General features: G+C 41.3%; 1 protein-coding gene across 1 annotated transcript in view; it reads left to right on the top strand.

The window, feature by feature from the left end:
• DAB1 (DAB adaptor protein 1) overlaps positions 1-13,059 on the top strand; it is a 277,887-nt gene that overhangs the window by 28,564 nt on the left and 236,264 nt on the right. The window contains exon 3 of the mRNA XM_075003144.1: positions 11,089-11,201. The gene's annotated coding sequence lies outside the window, so the exon portion shown is untranslated. The remainder of the gene's footprint in view (positions 1-11,088; positions 11,202-13,059) is intronic.

Here is a 13,059-nt window from a genome sequence, read left to right as displayed (position 1 = left end):
GTGGTCAGATAGCTTAGGACCCTAGGGCCCTTTTGGCATATCTGCAAACAAAACCACCACAAAAAACCCACCACTGCATCATCTAGTTTCAGTCTAGGATGGCTGTGTTTGGCTCACTGGGCTTGTGCTACATGGGTAAAGAAAAAAAGAAAAAAGACATGTGGGCTGAAGTTGGAGCCTGGGTTTTTGAAGCCTTTTGGTTGGAGTGGAGGGGGGCGGGGGGGGGGGGGAGTGTGCGTGCGTGCATGCATGCATGCGTGCGAGGATGTCAGAATTCAGGCTGTTGTCCAGGGGTGGGAAACAATTTTTGATGGGGGCCCACTCCAAGATATTGGTAAATGTTCCAGGACCATGCTTTTTTATGGGTGGGGCCAGGTCTGGGATGGAAATTGGGTGCAGAAGGGAGCTTGGGATAGGGACTGGGGTGCAGGCAGCCCCACCAACAGGAGGGACAATGTGCTCAGCTCTACCAGGGCCTGGCATGTCAAAGGGGCCTGGAGCACCTGGCCATTGCCGCCACTACTGCAGCAGTGACAGCAGGTGGAGTACTGGGCCCCTCTGGAGTACAATAGAAGCTCTGCTCCCTGTGACTCTTAAGGGCTGTGAGGAGGAGCCAGTGCCCTGCAGGGACATGGACTGGGGCTCCCCAGACTTCAGCCCCCAGATTCGTAGTGTCTGTCGGCCATGCCAGGTGCAGGACAGGGTGTGGTGCCTGAGAGGGAGTTTTGATGAAGGAGGGGGTTGTGACAGGGGCAGGGGAAAATTCTCTCTGCTCCCATTGGCCAGTAGGAGCTCAGACATTTTGTTGGGATGGGAGCGGAGTGCTAAGCTTTCTCCCAGTTCTGGGCTGGATGAAAAGGATTGGTGGGCTGGATCCTGCTCATGGGCCATATCTTGCCCGCCTCTGCTGTAGTCCATGTGGGAATATGTAGCTATTTTGAGCAGTGTGCTGCCAGATTAAGTCAATCTTCGGCTCTGAGATGCTGCTCGGGGTTTTGGTTTTTGTCTTGTTTTGTTTGTTTAGTTTTTCTGCAGTGTGGACATACCCTGTGCTTTCCAGATGCTTTTAGAAATTATACCCAGTGTCTTACCAAGGCTTGTTTTTTGTTGTTTTTCCTTATAGGTAGGTTCTTTCTTCTTTTTTTTTTTCTCCATTCTGTCTTTCTTTCTCAAAAATAAAAGTATAAAGTAACGTGTAATGAGGAGTAACATACGAGTCATGTTCTAAATCAGAGGGATTGTTTTATCCTTGATATATGTACTCGCATGATGTCACTTAACTTCCGTGGGAGCAATATGTATGTGCATACACATGCATACTGAGAATACAGTGCGGTCATACAAGCAAGGCCTAGGATCCAGGCAAATATGCAGCCGCCTATATTGCTGTATAATTTGCCTGGTTTTTTTTCCTTCAGATACAGCGTAACACATTCTGCTATCACAATTTCTTGTCTTGCCATTCTGCTTGCTTTTGTGGGAACTAATGCCTCTACAGAGCAGAAAGCCGTAGAAGGGTTGTGGTTCAGGGATTCTGTGAAAGGTTCATTCTGTGGCTTGACAAACTGAAGAATATTCAAGGATCAGAGTGAGATTTCTCATTAGAAGGTGCCTGCTTAGGACTCTGTTGGGTGGGACAGTGTTCCAGGTGGAGAAGATGCAGAAAATCTTGTGGGTGACTTAAGTGGGTGGAGTGAGGAGGAGAATGTTCTCAGGGAAGCATTGTATCAGCTGGTCAGCAAAGAGACAGTATAATGGAAATGAGGTGGTCTTCATATAAAATGCCAAGAACCTGATCAGCGACTGCTGAAATCAATGGGCGTACTCTGATTTTGTAAGGATCTGGAGTATGTCTGAAGCACAGTGAAGAACTGGGGCCAGAATTGCATCCCTATAGTTCTTTGTGGTCAGGGCTCAGTGGTGCGAAGAGGATTTGAGGTGGGGTGTGTGGGAGCTCCTACAAATAAAACTGGAATGATTTCCACATCAGGAACTTTTAAGAGCATAATATCCAGGGGGCTTTGCCTGCCATGCATGTGGCTACAATGCTCAGGCAGCAGCAGGGTGAAATAAAGCTGAAATGTGGGACTTCATTTCCTTACTTTTGTTGTTTGTGTCAAAATCTTAATGCTACTTAAACAGCTATCATGTCGTAATTTAAGCATGATTTACAAAAGGTTCTCAAAGCAAGTGGTGCATTATTAATAAGAACATGATGGGAATAGCTTCTGCCATTTATTAGCAATATCAGGTGTTACCCTTAATTCTCAGGATTAATGGCATATAAAAAGGACTTCCATCCTTTCCTCTTATGAGCCTCCAGACTATGAGAGCTTTTCAATTCATAGGCTTTGTTTAACTATGAACCACTTTCTTCCAGAAAGGCAGATTGGGGAGAGTGAATAGAATTAGTTTTGTCGTTTATCAGACATTGTAAGAACCAGTGGTATGCAACCACAAAGCCAGATGAGCAGAGAATTACCTTTTGCAGTGAGCAAGGAGTTGCAAGGGCTGTGACAGAAATCTGTGCTTTTGGGTGGCTAAGCTACATAGAAGCTTTTGGAGTTCCTGTAATTATGAGTCTGAGGCTATACTTTTCGTATGATTAGGTTGTTCTTTCTGTTGTACAGAACACTGCAGAATATCACTCCAGAATACCTGGAGAGGTCTGGGGTTAGTCTAGAAAAATCTTACCAGATCTTTATTAATCCTTTACACAGATGCAGTATGTCCTATCAGTGCACTTAAATATTCCTCTGTCCTCCAGTAAATTTTTAGGGAGTTCATGACTGTGTTCTGGAAATGCCTTGGTCTCACTACTGGCTTAGACTCACCAATTTAGTCAGATTTATTCTGCTTGTTACAGGGAATAAGACAGAAAAATTCTTTTCTCCCATTGCAGTTCAGAGATCCAGGAAGTAATTTGCTGATGTGGGAACAATGGGTCTTATATAATAGACCAGACTGCATAACTAATGCATGAGGAAGATAAACCTCTGTTGTCTAGATTTTCACATTTTATTCTTATTTGTAAGCTGTATATTGCTCTCCTGTGCTTTTCACCATTAAGTAATAATGGTATGGCATTAGTAAAAACCACCAGTACCTTGACTGGCTCTGCAAAAATGTACACAGAGGCAGAAAACCTCTTCAACAATGTTAGGGTGAACTCTGTTATTTGTTTATAACTGTTCGCTTAGCTTATCACTCTGGGTTGCTATATATCATTAAAATTTAATCACTGCTCTTTATCTGAGTTTATGAAAGCTGGACCCGGGGAGAAAAGAAAAACTAAAATGACTGTCAGTTAGGTGTTTAAATCAATTAAACATAGTGGCATTTAAATTAGTAAACAAACTGATTTGAGGAACATAAGGGGACAGGAAGATAAGGGGAAGAGAGGTTAGCTTTTTTGTAGCTGTGGTTCACAGAGTGGTCATTAGCTCTAAAGGTCATATATGCAGGTCAATGTAGTTCTTGAGAATGATAGCATACTCAAAAATGACTGATTGTCCACATGGTATATAGTCATTCTGAAACATATATAATATCAGGCTTCTGTTAAGGCTATGCAAAGAATAAGATAAGACTCATTTTTGTTAAAAGGCTTTGACTGCAAAAGAAAGTATACAAAAAATTTCAGAGGAATATTAGTGGGTTGTGTTATATTTATAGTTTGGAAGATTTTAATCATAAACAAAAACCTTATATTTTACTTTCTTGTGCTTGTAAACTGGATTATTGGCTGCCAGGCAAATGGGTCACAGTCTGTCTTACACACCAGAACAGGAGGTTTAAATCTCCTTAAAGTGGGTCTATTTGGAAAAGATAGCTTAATGTTTTTAGATGAATTACAGTTCTATATGAACACTTCACACTGACATTGTGATTTCTGGGGCGGGCAAGGGAGAGTTGGGTCAGGCAGTAAATACAGTGGCAGTTTTCATCACCCACATAAGATTGCACAAGGGGCAAAATTGCATTTTTCCTATTTTTTTAAAGGTTTAACTTAGACAAAAATATGATTATAGTTAATAAATTGAAAATCTGGTTTTTACTTGTAGAAACTGCCTTCCCCCGCCCCGTGAACTTAAAACAGGAGACGCTGATGCTTATTCAATATTTGTATGAAATTGTAACAAAAGAAAAAGGAACTTCATATGCAATTTCTCTAGTAAGAAGATTTATTTATTTATTTATTTATTTATTTAAATGGTCTTACCTCTAGCGAGCACCCTGTGTCAATACAAAGATTGATATCCACATCTGTAGGTGTGGATACCCACAAATCATAAAGTGGATATCCATGAATTTGTAGGGTTCTAGTTACAAAAATTAGTATCTGCATCTGAAAAAATGAGCTGTGGATATCTGTATCTTTGGAAGGGGACACTCGTGGATATCAGGAGGATAGCCACCAATTTGCAGGGCTCTATATCTACATGGCTCCTGATGTTCTGAAAGTGCTGTGACCTTTCCAGGTCATTTTCAAATTAGTTTATTTTAATTACGAGAGGGCACAAAAAATCTTCACTCAACAATGGTCACGATTTTGGAAGAGTGACAAAATCTGTCTCTCTGGAGTGGTTCACTCAGACAGGTCTACTAAGGTCAGGCCTATTTTTATCTTCTTGTAACTTTAAGGATTGAAGTTGTAACAATAGTTTCACAAGTTATGTATAATAGCACACAACTAGAATGCAGCCACCTGGGAAAACCAGAAATACATTAGAGAATCTTTCCATAAAACACTTAGATTGCACTGGGGGGCTTTTTCTGTGTCTTGGAGGTGACTCTGGCTGACAGGTCCATCCTAGATCCATTCTAGGAGAATAGCCCAGAAGACTGGAATTTCTCTCTGGCCTGTTGCAGTCCTCTGCAGTGTTGACTACCTCTCTATCACAGTGATTGAGTGGTTAATGATGACCATGTTCTTTTCTGAATTTGGGGTAGTGGAGGCACACCAGTGAATACTAATTCATATTTATATTGATGAGCATCAGAGGCGCTGAGATCTAGCCATCTCCTATCTTTGTAGGCATGTAAAGATGCTCTGTCTGAGACTGAGAGGCATCAGATACTATGGCAGGCCATGTGGTTACATACTGGTGGTCATAAGGGAAGTGGGGAAGGAAAGAAAAGAGGGAAAAGGTACAAGACAGGTAGCTGGGGATACCAGGGGATACAGAGTTCATTTAAAAGCTGTTTTCCTGGTCTCCTTTTCTGTCAGCTGTCCCCAACCTTCCAGTGCACAGAGTTATTTTAAATCATGTTACGTACTCATGGGTGCATACTTGGTTGGCTAACAGCTCTCAGAGAGGAGTTATGAACGGTTCACAGTCATGCTGGAAGGGCATAACAAGTGGGGTTCTGCAGGAAGACCGGTTCTGTTCAACATCTTCATCAATGATTTAGATATTGGCATAGAGAGTATGCTTAGTAAATTTGCAGATGATACTAAGCTGTGAGGGGTTTCAGCTGCTTCAGAGAATAAGGTCATAATTTAAAGTGATCTGGGCAAACTGGAGATAAACAGGTAAATGGGATGAAGTTTAATAAGGACAAATGCGAAGTACTCCACTGAGGAAGAACTAATCAGTTTCACACATACAGAATGGGAAGAGACTGTCTAGCAAAGAGTACTGAGAAAAGAGATTTAGGGGTCATCATGGACCACAAGCTAAATATGAGTCAGCAGTGTGATGCAAATGTGATTCTCGGATGCTAATAAAAGTGTTTTGAGCAAGACATGAGATGTCATTCTTCTGCTCTACTCTGCACTGATTAGGCCTCATTTGTAGTATTGTGTTCAGTTCTGGGCACCACATTTCAAGAAAGATGTGGAGAAATTGGAGAAGGTCCAGAGAAAAGCAACAAGAATGATTACAGGTCTAGAGAACATGAACTATAAGGGAAGACTGAAAGAACTGGTCTTGTTCGGTTTAGAAAAGAAGAGACTGAGAGGGGACCTGATAGCAGTTTACGAGAACCTAAAAGAACATTACAAGGAGGAGGTAGAAAAATTGTACTCCTTGACCTCTGAGGATAGGACAAGGAGCAATGGGCTTAAACTGCAGCAAGGGGGAGGGTTAGGTTGGACATTAGGAAAAACTTCCTAACTGTCAGGATGGTTAAACACTGGAATAAATTGCCTAGGGAGGATGTGGTATCTCCATCGCTAGTGACATTTAAGAGCAGGTTAGATAGACATCTGTAAGGGATGGTCTTGATCGGGGTGGCTGACCTTTTTCATCAGGGCACATGGTAATTATTACGTGTTCCAGGGGCCAAATACAAAATAGCCCCCCATCAGCCCCAAGCCTGTCCCCCATCCCCAGCATTAACCGCTCTCAGCCTGAAGCCAAGCTCACCCCATCCCATCCTCAGGATTAACCCACCTCAGCTGACAAACTCTTCCAGCTGCATGTTCTGCCGTTGCTCCTTTGTGGCCTCCACCACTGCCTCCTCTTCCTCCTCCTCAGCAGGGCTGTATGGCTCCAGCAGGGGCAGACTTGGCTGTCCCTCCCCCAGCTCTCCTCCTTGCTTCCCCCACCTGGATTGCGAGCAGCTCCCTGCCCTGCTGCGCTGAAATAATAGAACTAAATGTAATTGGTTAAACGGCCAGCTCCCTCCTGCCACCCTGCTGGCTGTTAAACCAATTGCATTTTATTCCATTATATGAGCCGCAGCAGTGTCTGGAGCTGCAGTTGCCAACCTCTGCTGGAGCCTGACTGCACCCCCTGCCCCATACTCACTTTGCTGGCTTACATAAAATGGCATCACATCTGCGGGAAAAGACTTAGTGGGCTGGATGAAAAGGCTTTGCCGGTTGGATTGTGGCCTGCGGGCCCCATGTTGGGCACCGTGGTCTAGATGGTACGTGGCCCTACCTTGATGGCAAGGGGTCTGGACTTGATGACCTCTCGAGGTCCCTTCCACTTCTAGTGCTCTATGATTCTGCTCTGTTGTATTACTAGCCTACTGTATCAAGCAATGGTAATCTTTTGTTTAGGTGGAAATGTTGTTGAGTTAGTACGAGTCACCTTACCCGTCTGGGCTAATTTAGACATTTATAGATATTTTATGCTGATTCAGTTCATTGTGGATACTTAACTTGCATTTATTAGATGGCATTTAACTAGCCAAATAAAATATACATTACTAGCTATTTGTCTAGGGTGTTTAAATACCACAATAATACATGTACATGGCCTACAATGATTTCTTTCTATGGCTAAAAAGGAACCTTTAGGTGTTTTACGTGTGGAATATGCTGGAAACTATGTTAAGATGTGTTAGAGTGCAAAATTCTTCTTTCATGCCTTTTCACACCCACATAGTTTGAATGCTCTCTTCCCTGAATAAATAGAGGAATATGCAGTCATTCACCAGCTGAAATGATCTGCAGCAGTTTGAAAATGCTGAGAGATGTGCATGCCAAGGGAATAGTCAAAATAGGTCCCTAACAGATTATGAGTGAGGATTACTGAACAGAGAGGATTTATACCATGTTTTCTCCACCAGTGCATTAAAATAGAAATGCAGTTTTACATTTATCATCAGCTCTGTAATGGAGATTAGATTTGAAATTGGGTTGAAATGGTTCTTGAACATATCTTTAAGATTTGAGTTGCTGGTGCTAGAATGCAGCTGTCTAACAAACAATGTATGTTTGTATATTTGTAGCACCAAGGAGCCCCAGTCATGGATCAGAACTGCACTGTGCTAGGTGCAATACAAAGACCTAAGAAAGATTCTTGGCCCAGAGAGCTTAAAACCTCATATAAAACAAGAGACAACAGATGGATACAAACAGATGGGGAAGTACAAGGAAACAATTAGACAGCATCGGTCAGTATCCTAGGCAGTAGTCTCTGTGCACCACAGGCTTAATGGCTCTCACCTTTCTTTTTTTTTAAGGCATTATGGCAAAGGAAATGTTTGAGGAGGGATTTGGAAGATGATGATGAGGTAGCTTTATGGATGCTAAAGAGGTTTGATGGACAGTAAGGAAGAAGAATAAAGATGCTTTCTCAAACATTTCACAAGTGAGCAATGGAGGCTGGTATTGCTGCCCAGTTAGAGGTGGGAATCAACATTTCAGTAGTGAATGTTAGGTAGGGTGGTCATAGGCCATAAAGAGCCTTGAAAGTCAAGACAGGTATCTTAGGCTTGATCCAGTAGAGAAGGAAGGGCAGTAGAGGGGCTCAAAGAAAGAGTGGTGAGAAAGTCAATGCCAGTGGTTAAGTGTGAGATGAGAACTTCAGCGAGTATTTTGTTTAATATCTCTAAAATATAGCCTTTCCTATCCATCCTTACTGCTATAACTTCCTACAAGTGAGTATCTAGAGAGAAAACCAAATCAAAGATACACCTAGGATTTGAGCCCAAGTGTCAGGCAGAAGGTTGGAGTTGTCCATGTAGATCAAAGAAAGGAGGTGGCAGGGGAGGCTGAAGGTAAAGACTAGAAGCTCTGTTTCAGCCATATTGAGATTGATCCATAGAGAGCTGCCAGAGAGGCAGACTGACATTTCATCGAATGTATAGATAGTTCTCCCTTCTGGGACCTCAGTCCTGTAATGAGCTCTGCGAGGTTGAATCCACTGTGCTCCGCTGGAGCTCTGGTTTCTCTTACAGGGAGGCTTAGTGTGAGCAAAAGGGATTGTCCACATTGCAGGATCAAGCCCAGATAATTTGCAGTATCTGATTTCTTTCTTAATGGGAAAATAATTAAGAGATTCTAGTTTAAACAAGGTAACTGGTAAAAATGATTTACAAGTTAGCACGTAAAAAGCTTTTAATGGATAATAAGACTGAAACATCTGCCTATAAAAATCTTATGTTTTCAGAAATTACTGTATCGTAAGAAATTAACGCAGCCAAGAATCAAACATGACACAGACATGTCCAAGTAGCAATTTAAAAGAGTACCTGCTGGCTGCAAGCTGAAATAAATATTACCAAAAATGTATGTGTTGTGGTTAGGATAGAAGCAGCAATCATATCCAAGTGGTATAGTTTCTCCTTAGTCCACCTGCTTAACATTTATAGATCTCAAAGGAACTGTACATAGATTAAGAGGGAAAATAGACTTTTCAGTGTTTAAATTCATGTGCATCAGTATGCTGTGTGAATACTGTTGTAATATTTTAAAATTAAATGTCTAGTAAAATGTTTTTGCCTCCATTTTAAGGTTAAATTGATTCCAGTTAGCTATTGGAAATAGATTGTTCTATTTTTTTTTAATTGTTTCTGACTTGAAACTTGAAAAAAAGTCTCATGTCTTTTCATGTTTCAAAGTGAGGGCAAAATCTTAAGGCATTCATTGTATACATGCATAGAGTGTTTTTAGTGCTACTTGTAATTTAAGGTGGAAATTTCATCTTAAATTAATGCTTTATTTGCATGCATTAATAGATGGTTGACCTTCGTTTATCTCCCTGCCAATCTGGATTTTTAGACACTGACTCTGCAGTGAGATCCAGTCAGACAGATACCTAACTCACACAGGTCCCTGCTGAGCTCAGTGAGACCCCATGATCGCACAAGTATCTGTCAGTCCAGATCTTACCGCAGGATTATAATCTTTTGTTGATGCACATCATCACAGTACTGGAACACCTCACAGATCAGTGAATTTTTTCTTACAATTCTTGAGTGTAGTAGGGAAATGATGTTCCATTTTACTGATAAACAGCTCAGGTCCCAAATAAGTAAATGATTTACCCAGGGTCATGGAGTGTCTCTGTGGCAAAGCTGGAAATCTAAATCACAGGATTATCTGTCTACTTCTATAAGGCTGTGTCTAGACTAGCCCCCAACTTTTAAGGGGGCATGGTAATTAGGGTGTTGGGAGATCACTAATGAAGTGCTGTGGTGCAGTCTCCCCTGTGGCAACTTTGAAGTGTCAGACTTTGAAGTGCTGGCTTACATGTAGCCACGGGTTAGCTGCGGGTAATTCGAAGTGCCTGCGCTACTTTGAAGTCCCTTTACTCCTCAAAGTTTTGGCTGACACGTGGCTACGCACAAGCCGGCACTTAGAAGTTTCACACTTCAAAGTTGCCACGGGGTAGAATTAGCCTAATGAAGTGCTGCATATGCACTGTGACCCTTCATTTGTAATCTCCCAACACCCTAATTACCATGCTCCGTTTGAAGTTGGGGGCTAGTCTAGACACAGCCTAAATGAAACACAGTTTGCCTAAGTATTCCATGTGCTGGCTCAAAATTTAACCCTACAAATGGCGACTGAATTTACGTAGGCTCTAAATCAGGATGTCAATCCTTTTTTTTTTTTTTTTTTTAAATATTTTTATATTGTGAATGAAGGCTTTGGTTTAACTGCATTGGATTATGGAAGCAGTTTTGTGTAGTTAGGCTATGAGTTTGCTTTCTTTGTGAAGAGACTCTGTCCTTGCGTTACTCACAGTTGCATGGAGCATGTAAACAAGTTCTGAATATGGATTTCTGTTAAATGTTATTCATCTTGATATCCCCTAAGGGCAGCCAGGTCAAAGATTCTGCAGGTACTTTCAACATAACTGTCTGGAAGCATGACTGCAGAAGAAGGATGTGGTGGGGGCCGGGGAGTTGGGGACGTGCATTTTGCTTTATTTCTGCTGAAATTCTATATTTTGTATACAGAACCTCTTGTACCAGTTTTGGATGTGCATACAGGGAATGATGGTTACGCTGCCTTGGCATGTCTTTTACCCTCTTCTCCCTAAAGCTTCAAAGATACAGTACATGCTTTTTAACTGTAAGGAAACAAAATCTGATAAATTCTTGTGTATGTGCCCTAGAACGTGCTACGCTAATAGCAGGAAGGACTGATGAAGGAACATGCCTATAAAAACGTTCTTTCCTTGGTAACATGATGAATTGTGGAAGCCCTGATTGAAAATTCTAATCACAGCCTCGCAGTCCTTCAGATCACTACCGTTGACAGTTGATTCACTTCTTTTCATGCTTGCTGCTTCTCACTGCTTATGGTGCCTCTTATGCATGAGTCTATCATTAGCACACAAAGCATGATGGATTGGCTGGGGTATCTCTATCCTTAGAACCTGGGAAATACTTCTTTTTCAGAATCACAGTGCCTGGGTGTGACATCGTCATGAATGAGAGAAGAAAGTAATACGGTATTGGATGTGCCTGTTTGCTGCTACTGTTTAGAGAGAAAATGATGCATTATGGGGCATGTAAGTATATGGTCTGTTTTTCCCTCACTAGCAACTGACTCAGAAAATCACTGATCATAATCGATACATAAACTGAGTCTGGCCAATGCATGACGCATGTAATGCCCTTTCAGAATCAGAAAAGTAAACAATTTTAACAAAATTGTATCTAGAAATTAACCAGTGGAGGAAATCTTTTGACTTTGATCTTGAGCCTAAGGATCAAAAGGAGTAAAGCTAAGTGATTTTGCTCTCTCATGTGGATTTTCGTAACTCCTAAAACTGTGCTACATTTTCTTGAGACAAGAAACTCCTGATGTTAAATTGGTAAATGATTTTATTTGTCTCCATGGCTTCTAGCTGGCATTTAATGTTTCAGTGAACAAATCAGTTAAGTTTTGGGTCTGGTGAAGAATTGCTGGGACCAATTTTCAAATGTGGAATCAAAACAGAGCGAAAAAAAGTCATGTTCAAATAAAAGCAGAGCTCTGATGCATCATGTGGACTCATAATAAATGAATTCTCACTGCAGTGTCAACCAGAGATTTGCAGGAACATATTTTTAAATTTATGATGATTCATTTTTAAGATGAACCACAATAAGGAAAATGTGTTCATGACAGAGACAGAGAGAAAGGAAGCAATTTCTTGGCATAGAAGGACAAACAGATAATGTTAAGGCTGCCTTTGCTCTTACATTGTGCTTTCTAACGCCTGTGCAGCCAGTAAATTGATATTCATAAAAAGGTATTGCTGCCGCTGGTAATAAAAACAAACCATGCAAGTGTAACATCTAGTAGGAGTTGGTAGGATTTTTGCTGCTGCTTTTTATGGGTTTTCTAGGAAGTGCTGGTGCTCTCATGGAGCTGTGTCAGGAGTAACACAAAGCAGTTGATTTTCTCCCAAGATTGGTTGTTCTTTCTGAGCACTCCAATAAAACAGTGCAGCTGCTAGTGTGGACACAGAAGTAGTGCTGTATTTCAAAGGGAAAAAATTCTGAAACGTAACATATTCTTCTACCTTTAACACTTAACAATTGAGTTTTATGTTGAATTACAATATATTGTTCCAGTATAAAATTGAGAAGAACTGCTGCCTAGGATGAAATTCATAGAACAGTTTTGTTCCAAGCAGTTTGTTCACTAGAACTTTGGATGGTGTTTTGGTCGAAGCATGTTGTGTAACTGTTTTTATTTAGCCAGAGATAAAGCTTACACATCAAACTCTTTTTAATGTCCAAGTTAAGTGCTTCATCTCCTTCTGTTTCAGAGTGTTGCTGTGGATGTCCTGATAATCAACAGGTGCAACATAGATTTATGCACACATTGGAGCTATGTAACTGCTGGCAGACATGATTTAAGTGAATGAATGAGTGGAGTAATTATACACAATGGGACAGCCCTTCAGTTGGTGTAAATCAATATAGCTCCATTCAAGTTATTGGAACAGTGCCAGTTTATGTACCCCAGATAAAGATCCAGACCTTTCTCCTTTTGACATAAAGGGGCTTTTAGAGTTACACTTGATTCACTGGGAATTGCAAATACTCAGCACCTCTAGAAATCTGGGAGCCTAGAAATCAAGTGCCTAAACATAGACATAGGATGGCTCACCTGATGATTACGTCTTCTGTTCATTCTTCGCAGGGCACATGGCATTGGCCACTGTTAAAAGACAAGATACTGGGCTACAGAGATGTTTGGTCTGACCCAGTATGGCCATTCTTGTGTTTTTATCTTGCAGGTTGAGGTTTTGTTACCCACCTATGTGTTTTTGAGACTTTTTTAAATACCTTGGTGATAAGAGATGAATTTTTTTTTTGTTATGTGTACCAGCAGCTGGAGCAGTGCACAGAAATCCGAATCCTCCCCTGACTGCA

Source organism: Carettochelys insculpta, chromosome 9, assembly GCF_033958435.1.
Source record: "Carettochelys insculpta isolate YL-2023 chromosome 9, ASM3395843v1, whole genome shotgun sequence".
Taxonomy (NCBI): domain Eukaryota; kingdom Metazoa; phylum Chordata; order Testudines; family Carettochelyidae; genus Carettochelys; species Carettochelys insculpta.
Note: the sequence above shows the minus strand (reverse complement) of the source record. Positions and strands in the feature narration are given on the sequence as shown.